This window comes from Oncorhynchus masou, chromosome 1 (assembly GCF_036934945.1).
Source record: "Oncorhynchus masou masou isolate Uvic2021 chromosome 1, UVic_Omas_1.1, whole genome shotgun sequence".
Lineage (NCBI taxonomy): Eukaryota > Metazoa > Chordata > Actinopteri > Salmoniformes > Salmonidae > Oncorhynchus > Oncorhynchus masou.
The window spans coordinates 17,448,025-17,469,123 of record NC_088212.1 but is presented as its reverse complement, the minus strand read 5'-3'; the positions used below and the strand labels follow the sequence as shown (position 1 = coordinate 17,469,123).

At 45.9% G+C, this 21,099-nt stretch overlaps 1 protein-coding gene across 5 annotated transcripts in view; it reads left to right on the top strand.

The window, feature by feature from the left end:
• LOC135522007 (myocyte-specific enhancer factor 2C-like) overlaps positions 1-21,099 on the top strand; it is a 125,745-nt gene that overhangs the window by 13,384 nt on the left and 91,262 nt on the right. For 4 of the 5 annotated variants that reach the window (XM_064948250.1, XM_064948086.1, XM_064948167.1 and 1 more), the window contains exon 1: positions 4,994-5,350. The gene's annotated coding sequence lies outside the window, so the exon portion shown is untranslated. Of the gene's footprint in view, positions 1-3,022; positions 3,155-4,993; positions 5,351-21,099 lie in introns of those variants that run through there. The other variant, XM_064947994.1, reaches the window with a different exon arrangement.

Here is a 21,099-nt window from a genome sequence, read left to right as displayed (position 1 = left end):
CGGGATCTCTCATAACTGGGAGAGACAGGGGGAGGGAAGCCCCAATAAAGTATGTCAGGAGGGGACAGTGGGCTCCAAGGGTGGGCTAAATGTAGCTTCATTGGAAATATATACACACTTAACACTAAACTAGACAAATCTCGGGTCAAGTTAAAAGTAAAGGAACGCGGTATATTATGCTCTCTGACCCTTTCTGAAATTAGATGACATGTCCCATCCCTGTAGGAATTAGATTTACTCAAATATGGTTAGCTGATTAACGGACAACACTCAACCTTCCAGTGGGTGGTAAAATAAATCATATGCTTCGTGAACAATATGATTTGGAGACAAGATGTACTTTGACTTTAAAACAACGTTTTGAACACTATTTTTAAACAAATCAAAACGGAACTAAAGAGACTATTAGGCAAAAACCTCAATGGACACTATTACATCTGTAAACCACGCAATAATGAAGCCATGTACTTGTGTGAAAGCTGAATTGTAGTTACAATATACTATGACTGATACATGTGGAAAACTTAGATAAAGCTTATTTTAAAACAAAAAACGATATATTAAAGAGGGTGTGGGGTTGCTATCAGCTTGCCAGATGAATTTATTTTTTATTTTATTTTTTATTTTACCTTTATTTAACCAGGTAGGCTAGTTGAGAACAAGTTCTCATTTACAACTGCGACCTGGCCAAGATAAAGCATAGCAGTGTGAACAGACAGCAACACAGAGTTTTGTTTTAAAGAGTCTATATACATTGTGTGCAAAAGGCATGAGGAGGTAGGCGAATAATTACAATTTAGCAGATTAACACTTGAGTGATAAATGATCAGATGGTCATGTGCAGGTAGAGATACTGGTGTGCAAAAGAGCAGAAAGTAAGTATGGGTATGAGGTAGGTAAATTGGGTGGGCTATTTACCGATGGACTATGTACAGCTGCAGCGGTCGGTTAGCTGCTCAGATAGCAGATGTTTAAAGTTGGTGAGGGAGATAAAAGTCTCAAACTTCAGCGATTTTTGCAATTCTTTCCAGTCACAGGCAGCAGAGAACTGGAAGGAAAAGCGGCCAAATGAGGTGTTGGCTTTAGGGATGATCAGTGAGATACACCTGCTGTAGCGCGTGCTACGGGTGGGTGTTGCCATCGTGACCAGTGAACTGAGATAAGGCGGAGCTTTACCTAGCATGGACTTGTAGATGACCTGGAGCCAGTGGGTCTGGCGACGAATATGTAGCGAGGGCCAGCCGACTAGAGCCTACAGGTCGCAGTGGTGGGTGATATAAGGTGCTTTAGTAACAAAGCGGATGGCACTGTGATAAACTGCATCCAGTTTGCTGAGTAGAGTATTGGAAGCCATTTTGACTATCCTACCGAAGTCGAGGATCGGTAGGATAGTCAGTTTTACGAGGGTAAGTTTGGCAGCGTGAGTGAAGGAGGCTTTGTTGCGAAATAGAAAGCCGATTCTAGATTTGATTTTGGATTGGGGATGTTTGATATGAGTCTGGAAGGAGAGTTTACAGTTTAGCCAGACACCTAGGTTGTCAGGACCCGGTTACGAACCTGGGTCTCCGGAGTGAGAAACAGTCACTTAACCAACTGAGCCACGAATAGACAGCAGAACCCAGAAGATGAGGCAGACACAGCAGTACTTAAGACGGTGTATTTAATAAAGTAAAAAGGAGAAGTCCTTCAATACAAAAATGGCAAATCCAAAAGGTGGTAGGAATAGCACAAAAAAGCCTCAAGAGATACTCAAAAATAAAAACAGAATTCCACAAGAGCATCCACCGGAATCGACAAGAAAACACAGAACACTAGGGCTGGGTGCTAACATACAAACACAGAGCACAGAACTGAGGGAAACTAAGGGTTTAAATACAATCAGGGGAAACGAGGCACAGGTGCAAATAATAATGGGGAACAAGGGAAAAAACATAAGGTCAAAAAGCACAATGGGGGCATCTAGTGACCAAATCCCGGAACAACCCTGGCCAAATCCTGACATAGGTACTTATAGATGTCCACATATGAATGCGTCAGATCAGTTTAGGATACCAAGTGTCACGCCCTAACCTTAGAGTGCCTTTTATTCTCTCATTTGGTTAGGTCGGGGTGTGACTAGGGTTGGTACTTTAGTTTTTTTATTTCTATGTTGGCCTGGTATGGTTCCCAATCAGAGGCAGCTGTCTATCGTTGTCTCTGATTAGGGATCATTTTAGGCAGCCTTTTCCTACTGGGTTTTTGTGGGATCTTGTTTTTGTATTGTAGCCTTTTTGCACTACAAAGCTGCACGTTAGTTTTGCTACTCTTTATTGTTTTGTTGCTGGTTCGCATTAAATAACATGATGGACGCCTTCCACGCTGCACCTTGGTCCAATCCTTCCAACAACGATTGTTACACTAAGTCAATCTATTTACAAGACAACTGAGCATAAGACTACAAGGAGAATGTGACATGAGCAGATGTCCTAAAATTCCTGTCCACAGAAAAACAGGGAGGCACAACAATGTCTGCAGATGTGTAACATTTAGTTGGTAACTGTATAGCCACAAGACAAAACAGACTTAGTCAGATATGCTGACCCAATCAGTCTCACTCCACTCTCTAATGGAGTCAGTAACTAAATCCCTCTCTAAAGTTATCCAATGTAAATAATATGATCATGATACTACTTAATAGCACATTACAATGTGTCTGCCCATGATGCGTAGCACTGACAGTGCTTATGACTATTTTATAACTATTTTCAAATTGTCCAAAAACCATACGCTGTGACTGTATAACCCACCAGATGGGGAAAACCCTCATCCCATCTAATTTGCAACACCATCGAATAAGTTCAGTCATTTCAGTGTGTTGATGCAATAACTCCCTTTTCCATAGACTCCTCCCTCTAGATCCTGGCCACTTCAGGCCACCAATCATACCTTCAATATTATATTTTCATCTCTCACATACTCTTCTATAAGTGACTAGTTTAACAAGCATTCTGCCAGTCTGATTGCCTTACTCTGATCTCTCCAGGTGCCAAATGACCGAAGACAACCTCCAAACACAGACACCCACCAGGACATTTCTGATGAATCACTGAGAGACCACAAACAACACACACACACACCCCACAGAGAGGGCACTGAGGCTGATGTCTGGAAAGTGGTGGGTACAAGCTCCTTTAAACTGTACAGTCTGTCACTCCATAGCAACACATAATAAACTGTGCGTCACTCCATAGCAACCCATAATAAACTGTACACTCTGTCACTCCATAGAAAGCCATAATAAACTGTACAGTCTGTCACTCCATAACAACCCATTATAAACTGTACAGTATGTCACTCCATAGCAACCCATAATAAACTGTATAGTCTGTCACTCCATAGGAACCCATTATAAACTGTGCAGTCTGTCACTCCATAGCAACCCATTATAAACTGTACAATCTGTCACTCCATAGCAACCCATTATAAACTGTACAATCTGTCACTCCATAGCAACCCATTATAAACTGTACAGTCTGTCACTCCATAGCAACCCATTATAAACTGTACAATCTGTCACTCCATAGCAACCCATTATAAACTGTACAGTCTGTCACTCCATAGCAACCCATAACACACGTCACAGTAAAGATACTCGGCAGCACACCGTGAGTAAAGCTCCACAAATCATCTCAGGACCAAGATTCTTCTATCCTATGTCATTCAACTACAAAGTGGTGTGTTATGTTAAAGTTACTATGTGACCTGTGTCATGTGTGGGGGTCACTTAGTGTTTTAGCATGCTGAGCTCCTTGGCCTACCCTTGATAACTGTCATGATGTGCGATGGGCCTCCTATGTCTAATAGCCTCTAGCCTATCGATTGTTCTAGTGTTCATCCAGAGGAAATTCAATTAAAGATTAAAGGGTCATGTGACCTGAAGGTGGTATCCTGAGTAATCGGACACCAAAGGTTTCAGTTACAGACCCTAGTGTCCGCCCGTCAAGCAGATTAGCCAGCTTGATTTATTTATTAACTGATTTCATGTTCCTCTTTTTTTCTCAGACTTGTACAGTACTGAGGTGACAGGCCCACCCAGCAGATAAAGGGTTAAAATAGTGCTAAGCTATTCTACAGCCAGGTAGACTTTTGACACAAAGGCCAAATGTTTCTTACTAGGGGAAATTAAGAGGACCATTTTTTAAACAACTATTCCAGAATGTTGAAGCTGAGATGCATGATGTGAATATATCAGAACTGTGGTATTACCAAACCTATCTGAAGTCCATCTCACAAAACCCTTTTGGCTCCTTTGTCTTGTCTGAAGTGGTATACTTGCTGCTCCAATTGTTATCTTCACACTAATTGAGTGGATGATTTGAGATCATTTGGTTGGGGGATAACCCTTGCTAATTTGCTCATGTTTACTGTCTGTGTCAGGCCTTATCTTGGGAGATAACTGGAGCATAGAGAATGATTGACAGGTGCAGAACAACTGTAGATGAAAGTTACATTTTCTCACAGAAACATTTACTTATGCAAATATCTGAATGTTTTTAGAAATCATCCTGTGACAAAAATGAAACAATGTATTATTATTATTTCTATAATTGTACCTGTTTAGTCCATAAGCTATGCTGCATCCGATCAAAGACAATATTACAGTCAACTGGGCCTTCATATTTAACGCTTAATTAATGACAGTGTGTAATGTTAATAGAATCAATTACAAGGACAACAACCACAACAGTTTGGCCACATGAATTTCATTAGGTGGGCCAGCTGCACAAGTTAAAAGTACACCCTCCACGGTTATTTATTTAAAGCACATAGCCGCCATAATCATACTCTCTGACAGTCCTTTCACAGTGCTTAATTGTCCGTCCACTTTATCAGGTTTGTGATAATAATGCATTAGTGCTAAGCCTCTCTCATCAAAGTAGTTGAGAAATGTGAGCCCGCCCCCTTTCAGGAGTAAAACCTAATATTTCTCTGCGCTGGGAGAGGGTGAGGGAGAGACTCGGCCAGGATTGTGGGAGCGAAGAGAAACAGCCCTCACAACATCATCAGCTACAGACGTCCACGGCTTCAACCGTCCCTTCTTTTCGCCGACACATCACTGGAGACCAAGCAACCATCCTCACTGTCCTCAAAGACGCAGTCAGACGAGAGAGTGGCTAGTTTTTGATATTATTTCATAGTGCCGTTCTTTTTTGAGTTGCGTTGCTACCAGTGCTGGATTTAAGTGCGTCTTTGCGAAGTCCATCCCGGGCACCCAACGGCTTCCTGTACGCTCTGTCATTCGGCCGGACGACACAACCGGAGACTGCCTGTGGTATCTCGCACTTACCGGACAGATTTCATGCATAATAAAGTGAGTAACGTGCTCCTACATCTATCAAATCTTTGTCATATCCAGAGAACACGTTGTATCTCGATGGAAGCAGCGAGGCGTCTTTATTTAGAATCTTTGGTGTCAGTTTGACATCACCGGGAAACTTGAGCGCTATTTTGAAGCGCGTTACCTCCCCAAAAACTTCACTACACCTATTGATACAATGTAACAATGAACATCTTATCTCAAAGCATATGACAACGGTGTTTGTTAATTAAATAGGCAACAAGCAGCAAAATAAGTACGAGAGTCAAGTTTTGTCTCGTGGTTTTGTTGTCACATAAGTGTTGCTTTGACCTTGCAGTGTTTCTTTCCCACAATATCGCAGCACCATATCCACAGGCGCACAATAGACTGATAGAGCTACTGGCAGCGTCCTATATTGAAGCGTTATGGTATTATATTATTCAGCATTTTACAATAATTCCTCTGAATAATTTGTATAGGCCTATTACTTTAAATATATATGTATATTTTAAACTAATCTATATATTTAAACTAATCTATATATATATATATATATATATATATATATATATATATATATATATAGATATACCGGTAGGCGCGTAGATACATTTATAACAAGTCACAACCCGGAATAAAATTCATAATTTCTGCTGGTCTCACAAATTAGTAGAGTATTGACTGTTAATAATGATTAATAATGAAGTATACCCTGCTTTATATGAGTGGCCCATTTTGTAGATTGAATTCAACTTGTCAGAAGTTAGGCTTGACACATTTTACATTACAAGAAAGTTTCCCAATGCATTCTGAATGAATGCAACTCAACATAATCATGTTTTACTGGTATATTATGAAGATGTGAGTTAGTTGTCTTAATTGACTCCTTTTAATGATTTAAAACAAGTCACATTCACACCTGTTAACTGACATTACTGCCAGATCAAATGATTCAGCTTCCCTGTTGGATTTGTATGCCATAGTTTCACAGTCTAATAGAACATCCAACTATACAATATTCATGTGTAATTGTAGTCAGTCAAGCAATGTAGCTAAATTGTGGAGGATAGATAACCTAGTGGTGACAATTCAGACAAACTAAAGTGTGTCTGTTTTCTTGGGGCTTAAGGAAGATACTCGTAGATTTTTGCCGTTTCTAACCATCAGAAATATAAGTACCTAATTATTAAGCTATATGCACAGCATATTTTTTGGCTGTAAAGTCAGGGCTCTATGTTCATTGAACAAATATATTATATATAACATTTCACTCATAATAGCTTTTGTATAGTAGAAATGTTCTGTGAAGTCTTTAAACCAGGCTAAATTGAGCTTGTTATAAAGAGTGGGACAGAGAACACTGTCTGAAATAACCTGTGGTAATTGTAATTACTTTTGAGAAATGTAAATTAAAATTGCATTCATATTTTGGATATAATATAATTTGGAACCCCTCATACATATTTACACAAATAGAGTAAGGCACATTTTATATATTAAATAGTGCCTTCATTTCTGATACCTTAGGGAAACTGAGCTTGCTAAGACTGAGTGTGTATTATGCAGATTGTATGCGCTTGTATATCTAATATTAATATAATAATACTTTTTATACTGTAAATTAGTATCATGATGTGAAATGAAAATTATCTATTTACTCAATGCCAGGATTTCTCAAAATGAGTCACAATTATTGAATTGCCTAATTATGAAGTTTCTGGATTATTTTGTAGAAAGGAATTGAGCAGAGGCAGTGATTGTGAGGACATTCTGGAAAAGTACAGCCCCATCCAGAGGCTTTTAGAGTTGCTACCACCTCTGGGCTGTTGGACTACTGGAAATACAAGCAACGCTCAGTGCAAGGCTAATGTCTCTGCGTTCATCAGTAATATCAGCTCAGTATTCAGTAAAGTGGGATTTGCTTGTTTGAATCAAGGCTCCAGTGTATTTTGCATTACTCAGAATGTTCTGGACGTTCTGTTGTGAAGGAGTAGATGGGAAGTTGTCCTTTGGCAAGGAGTAGTGGACATACACATTTACTGTACTCCTTCCCACTCCCACCATCAATGAAGATGTTCTTTGTGTCGCTCGCCTGTTGCTCTCTCGGGATTTAGAGTTAGGTTAATCTGCTCAGAGGGAAGGTGAGCGCTCACATGTGGACACACGCTTACACACAGAGGACTCTCTCAGCCAAGCTCTGTAATATCAGAGTCACACACACACACTCCCTCTCTCTCGCTCCCTCTCTCTCTCTCTCTCTCTCTCCCTCTCTATGCTCTCTCACTGTTCTCTCTCTCCCTCTCCCTCTCCCTCTCTCTCCCTCTCTCTCTCTCTCTCTCCCTCCCTCCCTCTCTCTCTCTCTCTGCTTTGTTTCTCTTACTCTTCTCAGACATGTCCTTCCTAACAAATCATTGGGGATTCTGGATGCCGATTCACAAAACCAACAGTGACAACATGCTCTTACCCTTCTCACAAAGAGGGATTAGGGGGTCACGTGTCACTCTGATTGGCCAGGGCATTTAGCTGATTGTCGAAGCACATCGCTGTACACCAGGGGCTCAATAAAGCTGTATTCAAGTGAAGGGACACCCTTTGTGCCAGGATCACTGCTTTTCTGTAAACCCAAAAAACATCTTCAGCTTCCTCTGAGTGACCAGTGTAGTTAGAATGTTCCTCTCTAGTACTGATTTATGAACAGAGTGAAGATTTACTGGTTGATATTCAACAGCATGACCTGAGAGAGTTCAGCTCCCTGTTGGCATTCAGTGAAATAAGTAAATCTGTCAAAGAGTGCTTGATTTAAGGCGTACACTAGCAAGCTCCGTAAACTCTAAAAAGGACTGTTGAATTTGGTCGCTTACGTTTGAAGGGAATAGTCTCGACAGTGATACTTATGGGCACATGCTACATAAGCAAGGTTCAAAATACCATCCTAATGAAGGAAAAAGTAAATCTATGAAAACATTTTTCTAAATAGAAACATCAGAAGCGTTTACGTTTAAGCAAATAATTTAATAGCCCGTATTGCTTTACTTTAAAGTTAGACTTTTTTTCCCCCCAGTAATGGTCGCAAATGTTTTGGAAGGGGTTTGCAGAGTTTGCTCAGTTAAACATCAGTAAAACACTTTAATTTGCAGGTTAGCAAGATCTTGTGGTAGATACTAGACACTGAAGTAATTGCACTCTATGCCCTTCGGCTTAAAGAAGCGGGTAACATTTGAAGCAATTCAGAGGCATCTTATTGACTTCAGATGAGGAGGAGACATCATATTTTACACCATGAGGTGATATTCTCACAAATGACATTTTTGGGTCCTTTTTCCACAACAATGTGCCGATGATACACCCAGGAACTCCAGCATACAGTACACAGGAAGGGTGCTTTTCTTCTCCTATTTGATCTGAAATGAACAGTGCAATAGAGCTGAGCTCTGCTCGGAATAGCTCACTGGAGTTGTTCTGCTGTATTGGAGCAGGTTCAAATCATTTGATAACTTACGGGGTTTCAGTGTGAGCCCTTGTTTATTGTAAGGCAGGTGTTCCCTCTACAGCTATGTATGGGCTGAATATTGTTCTGTTTAGCTTCATTTTTTTTTTACATACAAAAAAGTATCTGGGCAACCTAAGCATGTGTTTATTTAGTAATTTAGTGCAAATCCCAATGATATTGTCCTAACTGATGTATGTGTTGTGAATATTTTCCTCTGTGTTTGTGTTTATTGTGAGCATTATCACAGTATCTTTATTAGGCTGCAATTACTAATAAAGTTAATAAATAAGACCAAGAAAGTATTGTAGTCCTTCAATGCTTTATGATGTATTTCAATGCAGATATGAGTGTGTCCTGGTTTGCATAACGAAGTCTTCTGTCTCTATCTAGTAATTAGCCATGACGTTCAGCAACTTTTCCTCAATGCTATAAGTGGAAGGGGGTGTGTGGGGTTTGTTCACTAGGGTGTTAAAGATCACAGAGGAATATCTCATGCTTTGATGTTTAATTGTATTGTAAAACACATTTTAGAATATTTCTGCATAAAGTAGAATTCTAGCTGTTCTGTGCTTTGTGTTTGGTGTTCCTTTTGTTTGTTTGTGAGTGTGTGTGTGTGTGTGTGTGTGTGTGTGTGTGTGTGTGTGTGTGTGTGTGTGTGTGTGTGTGTGTGTGTGTGTGTGTGTGTGTGTGTGTGTGTGTGTTTTTGAATTAGTTTGTGTGTCTGTTGGTAGACATTAAAATAAAACTCTATTTTTTGTATTCTCACATGGAGGAATTGATGTGTGGAAAGATGGTAGAGTCGAGAAGAAAGTGTCAATGTGATGGCTGGAAAGATAAACTGAGGAGAAACAAATCGTATGAAAGAGAATATAATACAGACTTTGAAAGAGACGGAATTAAACGATAAAGAATGAGATTGACAGGGTTGAAGAGCTTGTAGTAGAGAAAAAGTGTTTCTGTCCATTGGAAGACTGAAGTCATTGTCTCCTAATGTGTGATAGAGATATGTTGTTGTATTCCAAATGGACTAGACTAGAAGAACAGGACTTCCTGCCTGTTGCTTCCGGTTTCCTGTTTCCTGTTTCCTGTCAGGCCTGGTCATCATGGCGGCTGCTTGCTGGGTGGTCTGGGCAAGACAGGACAGGACAGATCTCAGCGCTACTGACCACATAGACTACTAATATCACCAGCTCCAGCCTTTAACTGCATATATGCTAGGCTCAGATCCACCTAAAACACCCACACATGGAGCTCGCCATGTCGACCGCTGCCCTGGACTGTCTGTATTGAGAGAGGAGGACAGTAGACAACAGAGAAAGGAGGGTTGGATGTGATAAGAGGGAGAGAAGGATATGGGATATATTCCGAACACTACTCGATACACCCAGTAAGTCTGTACATGATATTATGAGCCTGGGTTGTATTAGTTTCAAGTAGATATGAATAGCTTTTACTGCATTTATATACAGTATGTCTAGTGTGTCAGTGAAAGTTCATTTTCAGGCATTAGAAAAGCCAGACGTTAGGCATTATAGACTGCAAGTTTTATTTTGATTATATATGTTTACTTGCATTAATAACCATAGTTTCCCAGTGAGTTTTATTTTAGATGAAATCCAGGCACCTTGTACTGTACCTGGGTAGTTTCCAAAAACCAAATAGATTGACTTCATCTTGAATTGTCTATTTTATCTGCCCTAAATGTGCTGTGAAATAAAAGTGGAATTAACTCCAAATCCTTTTTTTTGGGGGGGGGGTGTTTTCTCTTGGTGCACATCAACTCTGTGATGAAAGGCATGTTCCTTGATAAAACACAGTGGCTGACCTGTGTCTCTGCCGTGGTGTGGTGTGGTGTGGTGTGGCGTAGCGAGGGACGACTTCTCCCTCACTGTTCAGAGACAAGTCCCACCTCCCCCTTTGGTGTGGCAGGCTGTTGGACTTCACCCAATGACAAGAAAAAAAAGGAGGGGGAATAGTGCAGAAATATTTTCCAGTGACTGTAATTTATCTTTGTCACCCAAGCAACATAGCCGAGTCATTCTGAAACATGGTCCGGTGAGACACACAGAGGTTCCTCTGTGCCCTGGCCTCACATACTCTAACATCCATCTGAAAGCCCACCGCTGCCACCAATGCTGCCTGCCTGCTGCCTCCTGCCTGCCGCTGTGGTTCACAGCTCACTAATAGGTGTTTTTTAGAAGATCCTGTGTTCATGGAGCCAGAGGCGGAGTTTCTCACACACACCCTGACCAGTGCAGTTAAAAATATATATATTGTTCTAATAGTTAATTGCTCATCGTTGACTGATATGTAAATGTTCATTATATTGGCACAGACCTGATTATAGTGTTCATTTTTGAATGCTCATGGTTATTTTATGTCACAAAGCCACAGCTCTGTATCCACAGGATCGATAAGCAGGAAGTTCTCTGTTGAAGTCAGTGGCCACTGTTGGAAACATTGTTAGTGAATAATACTGTCAGAGTGGAGACGCTACAGTAGGAATACACTCTGTTCTGTAGAGCACACAGCTTAACCCAGGCAAAGTCCTGCCAAAGACCTGTCATCTGTGTCATTCCCAGATCAGGGGCCGGCCTCCAAAAATGTGTCATACAGGGCTGTCTCTAACATTTAGAATGTAGAAAGAAACATAAAGAGAAACAGAGAGGGGGAGAGAGAGGGAGAGAGAGACTGAGAGGGGGAGAGAGACTGAGAGACACAGAGTGACAGAGAAAGACTGAGAGACACTGAGAGACTGAGAGACACCGAGAGACTGAGAGGGGGAGAGAGACTGAGAGGGGGAGAGAGACTGCGAGGGGGAGAGAGACTGAGAGACACAGAGAGACTGAGAGGGGGAGAGAGACTGAGAGACACAGCGTGACTGATAGAGGGAGAGAGACTGAGAGGGGGAGAGAGACTGAGAGACACAGAGTGACGGAGAGAGACTGAGAGACACCGAGAGACTGAGGGGGGGATAGAGACTGAGAGGGGGAGAGAGACTGCGAGGGGGAGAGAGACTGAGAGACACAGAGAGACTGAGAGGGGAGAGAGACTGAGAGACACAGCGTGACTGATAGAGGGAGAGAGACTGAGAGGGGGAGAGAGACTGAGAGACACAGAGTGACGGAGAGAGACTGAGAGACACCGAGAGACTGAGGGACACCGAGAGACTGAGAGGGGGAGAGAGACTGACAGGGGGAGAGAGACTGAGAGGGGGAGAGAGACTGAGAGGGGGAGAGAGACTGAGAGACACAGAGAGACTGAGAGGGGGAGAGTGAGATGGGGAGAAAGACTGAGAGGGAGAGAGAGACTGAGAGGGGGAGAGATGGAGAGACACAGAGAGACTGAGAGAGATGGAGAGAGAGACTGAGAGGGAAAGAGAGACTGAGACACCCAGAGAGACTGAGAGGGGGAGAGTGCGAGGGGGAGAAAGACTGAGAGGGAGAGAGAGACTGAGAGGGGGAGAGAGACTGAGAGACTGAGAGACACAGAGTGACGGAGAGAGACTGAGAGACACCGAGAGACTGAGGGACACAGAGAGACTGAGAGGGGGAGAGAGACTGACAGGGGGAGAGAGACTGAGAGGGGGAAAGAGACTGAGAGACTGAGAGGGGGAGAGAGACTGACAGGGGGAGAGAGACTGAGAGGGGGAGAGAGACTGAGAGGGGGAGAGAGACTGAGAGACACAGAGAGACTGAGAGGGGGAGAGTGAGAGGGGGAGAAAGACTGAGAGGGGGGAGAGACTGAGAGACTGAGAGACACAGAGAGACTGAGAGACACAGAGAGACTGAGCGACACAGAGAGACTGAGAGGGAGAGAGATGGAGAGACACAGAGAGATGAGAGGGGGATAGAGACTGAGAGACACAGAGAGACTGAGAGACACAGAGAGACTTATAGGGAGAGAGACTGAAAGACACAGAGAGACTGAGAGGGGGAGAGAGACTGAGGGACACAGAGAGACTGAGAGAGACTGAGAGGGAGAGAGAGACTGAGAGGGGGAGAGATGGAGAGACACAGAGAGACTGAGAGGGGAGAGAGATTGTGAGGGAGAGACATGGAGAGACAGAAAGACTAAGAGAGGGAGAGAGACTGAGAGGGGGAGAGATGGAGAGACACAGAGAGACTGAGAGGGGGAGAGACGGAGAGGGAGAGAGAGACTGAGAGGGAGAGAGGTGGAGAGACACAGAGAGACTGAGAGACACAGAGAGACTGAGAGAGATGGAGAGAGAGACTGAGAGGGTAAGAGAGACTGAGACACCCAGAAAGACTGAAAGACACAGAGAGACTGAGAGACACAGAGAGACTGAGAGGGAGAGAGAATAAAAGAGAGAGACAGACACGTTCCTAAAGCTGACTATATCTGGGCGTTATATGACCGTGTAGGCATTGTCTTTGCATTGCTCTCCGATAGAGGACTCTGACAGGCTTGGTGACTGTAGCCTTTTTCTATTGCCATGTTCTAAAACAACTGGCAATGTATTTTAAAAAATTATCCAAAATGACTTTGAGGCTTTCATGGTCTGAAGTCGTGTAGGATGTTTTGTTGCATTTGGGGGGAAAAAACGGAATAATAGCAGGTAAATACTGCTTATTGAGCTGTGCAACACAGAAAGAGAAATCTTCAGAAACTAATTTTGTTATATTTTATTAGTTTCTATGCCACAACAATAATTCTTAAATTCAGCAACATCTTCAGAAACCTTACTTTCCATTTAAAAAAATGACTTTTATCTGCTAAAGTTCAGGTAGTTTTCGTACTGCCATATAGGAATTTGTGCCACTGAAATATGCCTTTAGATGTTTACTTCATCGTTTGAAATTGTGTAACTTTCTTGTGCAAGTCCACAGATAAATATGTGTAGGTTTGACTGTATCTCTCTCTTTCGCTTTCTCTCTCTCACTCTCTCTCTTTCTCTTTCTATCTCTCTCTCTCACTCTCGTTCTCTTTCTCTTTCTTTCTCTCTCTCTCTCCATTTGTTAAGACTTTTCTGGCTGGCTCGCTGTTTGCTTTGATGTATGGCTTTTCCATAATGCAGCGCGTGATGTCATTATTCATTCTTAGAGAGAGAGAGAGAGAGAGAGAGAGAGAGAGTGTTGCGGACAGGAGATTTGCAGTGCGGAGTTGCATGTATAATGAATGAGGGGCACTTTGTTTAAAACTCCAACCTGGTGCTTCACTTCAAGGTTTTAAACTCCAGCATTGTGCTTCATTTCAAGGTTTTAAACTCCAGCATTGTGCTTCATTTCAAGGTTTTAAACTCCAGCATTGTGCTTCATTTCAAGGTTTTAAACTCCAGCATTGTGCTTCATTTCAAGGTTTTAAACTCCAGCATTGTGCTTCATTTCAAGGTTTTAAACTCCAGCATTGTGCTTCATTTCAAGGTTTTAAACTCCAGCATTGTGCTTCATTTCAAGGTTTTAAACTCCAGCATTGTGCTTCATTTCAAGGTTTTAAACTCCAGCATTGTGCTTCACTTCAAGGTTTGAAATTCTAGCCCGCCACTTCACTTCAAGGTTTGAAACTCCGGCCTGCCGCTTCATTTCAAGGTTTGAAACTCCGGCCTGCTAGGCAGAGTGGAACCTTGTGAACACCACCAACCTCTCTCTGAGCTCTGCCGATGGATGCTCTCAGCTGGCTGCCACTGTGGACAAGCCCAGTGGAAAAACAAATAACCTTGTGTCTGTGTGTGTGTGTGTGTGTGTGTGTGTGTGTGTGTGTGTGTGTGTGTGTGTGTGTGTGTGTGTGTGTGTGTGTGTGTGTGTGTGTGTGTGTGTGTGTGTGTGTGTGTGTGTGTGTGTGTGTGTGTGTGTGTGAGTGTGTGTGTGTGTGTGCGTCAGAAGAGAGAGGGTTGAGCAGTAGGAGAGAGGTGTGGAGCGATGAGGGTTTATATTTGAGCAGCGCTGCAGTGACACCTTTCTATATGTCTATACAGCATAATAACTCCTGTTTATGTGTTTTCGTGTCTGTGAGTGGATCTGTGAGGGTGTGTGTGAGCAAAATGGCCCTGGTCTTATTTTTGTCCCTGTGCTGGGCTCATGGTTTATAAATAGCTGAGGAAGCATGGGGGATACCTGCTGTGGTGGAAGCACCGGGCTGGCCTCCCTCCTCCACAGTCCCAGGCCCTCCAAGTGCCTCCACGTCACATCCCTCCCCTACTACGGTGCATCCTCGCTGGGCTACTCCACGACTCCACCGCTGGGCTACTCCACCGCTGGGCTACTCCTCTGCTGGGCTACTCCACTACTCCACCGCTGGGCTACTCCACTACTCCACTACTCCACTACTCCACTACTCCACCGCTGGGCTAGTCCACTACTCCACTACTCCACTACTCCACCGCTGGGCTACTCCACTACTCCACTACTCCACCGCTGGGCTACTCCACCGCTGGGCTACTCCACCGCTGGGCTACTCCTCTGCTGGGCTACTCCACTACTCCACTACTCCACTACTCCACCGCTGGGCTACTCCACTACTCCACTACTCCACTACTCCACCGCTGGGCTACTCCACTACTCCACTACTCCACTACTCCACCGCTGGGCTACTCCACTACTCCACTACTCCACCGCTGGGCTACTCCACTACTCCACTACTCCACTACTCCACCGCTGGGCTACTCCACTACTCCACTACTCCACCGCTGGGCTACTCCACTACTCCACTACTCCACCGCTGGGCTACTCCACTACTCCACTACTCCACTACTCCACTACTCCACCGCTGGGCTACTCCACTACTCCACTACTCCACTACTCCACCGCTGGGCTACTCCACTACTCCACTACTCCACCGCTGGGCTACTCCACTACTCCACTACTCCACTACTCCACCGCTGGGCTACTCCACTACTCCCCTACTCCACTACTCCCCTACTCCACCGCTGGGCTACACCACTACTCCACTACTCCACTACTCCACTACTCCACCGCTGGGCTACTCCACTACTCCACTACTCCACTACTCCACCACTGGGCTACTCCACTACTCCACTACTCCACTACTCCACCACTGGGCTACTCCACTACTCCACTACTCCACTACTCCACCACTGGGCTACTCCACTACTCCACTACTCCACTACCAAACAGGATGGGACTGACAGAGAGGGTGTACCAAGCCAATGAGAAATCCCTCTACAGTAGGAGACGTTGTTGTTGTCTTCTTGGCGTGTAGACTTGGATATAGTTGAATAGGGTGACATTTTGGAATATGAGGGGAGTGAATTGGTGATAATTGTACATATGTCTGTTGTTGTAGAGACTATCAGCGATAATGTCAGTAATGGGCTGTGAGGGTGGTATCGTGAGAGGAGTGTTAACGGGTTAAGCTGGAGCAAAGTCTTTTCTGACACCCACTGTGTCTGTGTGTGTAAACTGGAGGGGTGATGTCCTCTCTGCTCATTGCCTTCTATATGTGGAGGTGTCATGTTAATTTCACTTCACTGTCACATACATGTGCCATGTTAACATGGTGCTGAGAGTGTTAACTTTCTCTTTTTGCCTCCCTTAGGAACTGGTTGTCTTCACACTGTACTCGGTCATTGGGTGATCAGGTCTCAAATGTAGTGTTTCATTTTTTCATGACACTCTCATATAGTATGTAGGCAATCTTCGGATTGATTTGATTGATATTTATCAATCTTCTGCTAACTGCCGGTGATGTTGTGCTCGGTTATAATCATATTAACTAGGGCATCCTTGTGAAGAGTGAGAGACAAATCCAGGGCTACCATGCCTCACTAGTAATTGGTCAGTAGTTTTCTCCAATTTGTTTGTACCTTTCTGAAGGGAATAGTACTGGCTGTTATTAATTTGCTTTTGACAGCTTAATTTGATAAGTGGGCTTCTTGTTAAAGAAGCCCATGATTGTTCTCAGAGTACAGACAGTTTTTGTTATGTTCTTCAAAATGCTGCCTGTCGATGACCCACTTCTGAGGTTGTGGAAAACAAGGAAGAGCAGTACGAAATCCACAGGGAGATAGATAGAGAGAGATGTCGAGAGGAAGAGGGAGATACGGGAAGAGAGAAAGTGAAAGAATGAAAGGCTCTTGTTAATTTTTCTCGTAAGTAAATTCAAAATCCCTTTCTGCCTCCCCTCCCTTCTCGTCTCATCTCCTTGTCTTTTTCCTCTACCGTTCAGCTGCCTACCTTCCTGGGCTCCTCTTCCCTCTAGTCTAGTCGGTAGAGAAGCACTTGGAATGATAACAGGGATTAGCTTCTGATGCTCGCTAGCTCCCCTCAGTTAAGTACACCTGTAATGAGTTGTTTATTTGGGATAATGTGCAGCAGCAGCGGCTGGGGTCCAGAGCTGGCCCCTTCCAACCCCCCACCCCCCCCCCCCCCACCACCACCACCACCACCCACACCCACACCCCAGTAAGTGGGTTGCTCACTGAACAGGGTGGGAAGAAGGGGAGGGTCCTTCATCGTTCTCAGCCCGTTCCTGAGGTCATGTGGCCTGTGGATTTTTCTCAGGGTGGAAAAAACCATCAATAATATGAGAAAATGAAGGGAGGGAACGGAGAGAGGAGAGGGAGAGAGGAGAGAGGAGAGAGGAGAGAGGAGAGCCCACCAGTGTGAGTGTGTGAAGTGGAAAAATCTGTTTGTTTGCAAAGGGGACGTGCTCTGCTATCATTAGCCAGGGGGGTAGGAAGGGGGCAGGGGGGGCATGCAAGGTTATGTGAACGGTGCAGCTGTTCTCCGAGCTGAGGGATTTGAGGCGGGAACTACGGCTAATCAGCCTTGTCCTTCACTCTACTGTACTGCCGGACCAGAGCTAAACCTTGTGAACCAGATCTCCACTCCCCCACTGGAGCTCTTCACTTCCCAAATAAGAAAATGACTAAATGTTGATTTCAAGGATAAGACTGCAGAGAAAAAAAGACATACATGATTTATATGCCTCTCTGTAGGAATTTGCTGTTTTCTTTTCTCTTTTTATCTCTCGGATCATGAAACAGTTTTCATTCAGTCCACATGGAAATTAGGATCTGAATAATAGTCATAATAGTCATAATAAGAGTGATTATTTCGTGTCGTTTTCATTCAGTCCACATGGTCATTAGGATCTGCATAATAGTCATAAGAGTGAATATTTCAAAATACATGAATTAAGGATTTGGAAGCATTATAAAATCTTTCATTTTTGGGGGGATTTTCCCTCTGACCTAATCTCCAATTTTGTGTTGCTTTAGTCCCCCCCGTCCTTTGGTCCCCCTCGTCCCCCCTGTCCTTTAGTCCCCCTCGTCCCCCCATCCTTTAGTCCCCCTCGTCCTCCCATCCTTTAGTCCCCCTCGTCCCGCCAGCCTTTAGTCCCCCCCACACCCCCGTCCTTTAGTTCCCCCCGTCCCCCCGTCCTTTAGCCCCCCCGTCCTTTAGTTCCCCGTCCTTTAGTCCCCCACATCCCCCGTCCTTTAGTCCCCCCATCCCCCCGTCATTTAGTTCCCCCCATCCTTTAGTCTCCCCCGTCCCCCTGTCGTTTAGTCCCCCCAGCCCCCCTGTCCTTTAGTCCCCCCTATCGTTTAGTCCCCCCGTCTCCTCTGTCCTTTAGTCCCCCCGGTCTCTTCTGTCCTTTAGTCCCCCCCCATCCCCCTGTCCTTTATTCCCCCCATCTCCTCTGTCCTTTAGTCCCCCCAGTCCCCCCTGTCGTTTAGTCCCCCCGTCTCCTCTGACCTTTAGTCCCCCTGTCCCCCCTGTCATTTAGTCCCCACCTTCCCCCTGTCCTTTAGTCCCCCCGTCCCCAATGCCCTTTAGTCCCTCCATCCCCCCTGTCCTTTAGTCCCCTCCGTCCCCCCTGTCCTTTAGTCCCCCCCATCCCCCCTGTCCTTTAGTCCCCCCTGTCCTTTAGTCCCCCCTGTCCCCTATGTCCTTTAGTCCCCCCCGTCCTCCATGTCCTTTAGTCCCCCCATCCCCCTGTCCTTTAGTCCCCCCGTCTCCTCTGTCCTTTAGTCCCCTCTATCATTTAGTCCCCTCCGTCTCATCTGTCCTTTAGTCCCCCTGTCGTTTAGTCCACCCCGTCTCCTCTGTCCTTTAGTCCCCTCCGTCTCATCTGTCCTTTAGTCTCCCCTGTCCTTTAGTCCCCTCCATTTCATCTGTCCTTTAGTCCCCCTGTCCTTTAGTCCCCCTGTCTCCTCTGTCCTTTAGTCCCCTCTGTCCTTTAGTCCCTTCCGTCTCATCTGTCCTTTAGTCCCCCCATCTCCTCTGTCCTTTAGTCCCCTCTGTCCTTTAGTCTCCTCCGTCTCATCTGTCCTTTAGTCCCCTCTGTCCTTTAGACCACCCCGTCCCCTCTGTCCTTTAGTCCCCCCGTCCCCCCTGTCCTTTAGTCCCCCCGTCCCCTCTGTCCTTTAGTCCCCCCTGTCCCATCTGTCCTTTTGTCCCCCCCCGTTCCCCCTGTCCTTTAGTCCCCCCCGTCCCCCCCCCGTCCCCTCTGTCCTTTAGTCCCCCCCGTCCCCTCTGTCCTTTAGTCCCCCCGTCCTCCATGTCCTTTAGTCCCCCCTGTCCTTTAGGCCCATACGTCACCCCTGTCCTTTAGTCCCCTCCCGTCCCCTCTGTCCTTTAGTCCCCCCGTCCCCCTGTCCTTTAGTCCCCCTGTCCTTTATGCCCCTACGTCCCCCTGTCCTTTAGTCCCCCCATCCCCTCTGTCCTTTAGTCCCCCCGTCCTCCATGTCCTTTAGTCCCCCCATCCCCCCTGTCCTTTAGTCCCCCCGTCTCCTCTGTCCTTTAGTCCCCTCTATCATTTAGTCCCCTCCGTCTCATCTGTCCTTTAGTCCCCCCTGTCGTTTAGTCCACCCCGTCTCCTCTGTCCTTTAGTCCCCTCTGTCCTTTAGTCTCCTCCGTCTCATCTGTCCTTTAGTCCCCTCTGTCCTTTAGACCACCCCGTCCCCTCTGTCCTTTAGTCCCCCCGTCCCCCCTGTCCTTTAGTCCCCCCGTCCCCTCTGTCCTTTAGTCCCCCTGTCCCATCTGTCCTTTTGTCCCCCCCCGTTCCCCCTGTCCTTTAGTCCCCCCGTCCCCCCGTCCCCTCTGTCCTTTAGTCCCCCCCCCGTCCCCTCTGTCCTTTAGTCCCCCCGTCCTCCATGTCCTTTAGTCCCCCTGTCCTTTAGGCCCATACGTCACCCCTGTCCTTTAGTCCCCTCCCGTCCCCTCTGTCCTTTAGTCCCCCCGTCCCCCTGTCCTTTAGTCCCCCTGTCCTTTATGCCCCTACGTCCCCCTGTCCTTTAGTCCCCCCATCCCCTCTGTCCTTTAGTCCCCCCGTCCTCCATGTCCTTTAGTCCCCCCATCCCCCTGTCCTTTAGTCCCCCGTCTCCTCTGTCCTTTAGTCCCCTCTATCATTTAGTCCCCTCCGTCTCATCTGTCCTTTAGTCCCCCCTGTCGTTTAGTCCACCCCGTCTCCTCTGTCCTTTAGTCCCCTCTGTCCTTTAGTCCCCTCCGTCTCATCTGTCCTTTAGTCTCCCCTGTCCTTTAGTCCCCTCCATTTCATCTGTCCTTTAGTCCCCCCTGTCCTTTAGTCCCCCCTGTCTCCTCTGTCCTTTAGTCCCCTCTGTCCTTTAGTCCCTTCCGTCTCATCTGTCCTTTAGTCCCCCCCATCTCCTCTGTCCTTTAGTCCCCTCTGTCCTTTAGTCTCCTCCGTCTCATCTGTCCTTTAGTCCCCTCTGTCCTTTAGACCACCCCGTCCCCTCTGTCCTTTAGGCCCCCCGTCCCCCCTGTCCTTTAGTCCCCCGTCCCCTCTGTCCTTTAGTCCCCCTGTCCCATCTGTCCTTTTGTCCCCCCCCCGTTCCCCCTGTCCTTTAGTCCCCCCCGTCCCCCCCGTCCCCTCTGTCCTTTAGTCCCCCCGTCCCCTCTGTCCTTTAGTCCCCCCGTCCTCCATGTCCTTTAGTCCCCCTGTCCTTTAGGCCCATACGTCACCCCTGTCCTTTAGTCCCCTCCCGTCCCCTCTGTCCTTTAGTCCCCCCGTCCCCCCTGTCCTTTAGTCCCCCTGTCCTTTATGCCCCTACGTCCCCCTGTCCTTTAGTCCCCCCATCCCCTCTGTCCTTTAGTCCCCCCAGTCCCCCTGTCCTTTAGTCCCCCTTGTCCTTTAGTCCCCCCCGCCACCCCTGTCCTTTAGTCCACCCCGTCCCCTCTGTCCTTTAGTCCCCTCTGTCCTTTAGTCCCCCCCGTCCCCTCTGTCCTTTAGTCCCCTCCGTCTCATCTGTCCTTTAGTCCCCCCTGTCCTTTAGTCACCCCCGTCTCCTCTGTCCTTTAGTCCCCCCTGTCCTTTAGTCCCCCTGTCT